This window comes from Cystoisospora suis (assembly GCF_002600585.1).
Source record: "Cystoisospora suis strain Wien I chromosome Unknown contig_6920, whole genome shotgun sequence".
Taxonomy (NCBI): domain Eukaryota; phylum Apicomplexa; class Conoidasida; order Eucoccidiorida; family Sarcocystidae; genus Cystoisospora; species Cystoisospora suis.
The window spans coordinates 918-1,222 of record NW_027159707.1 but is presented as its reverse complement, the minus strand read 5'-3'; positions in this window follow the sequence as shown (position 1 = coordinate 1,222).

The following is a 305-nucleotide window of genomic DNA, read 5'->3' as shown; positions in this document are numbered from 1 at the left end:
CACCTTGTCTATATGTAGATATATATATCTATATCTATCTATATCTATATATATCTATATCTATATATCTATATATATGTATATATATCTATATCTATATCTATATATCTATATATATGTATATATATCTATATATCTATATCTATATCTATATATATGTATATATATGTATATATATGTATATATATTTGTATGAACCCGCTTGGGTGTAGTCATGCATCGCCTTTGCCTTGTCCTGTGTTGGCAAATAGCGAGAGAAGAGATACTAAAGATGCTATTCACGTTTTCTTTCCTTCTTCTTTGTC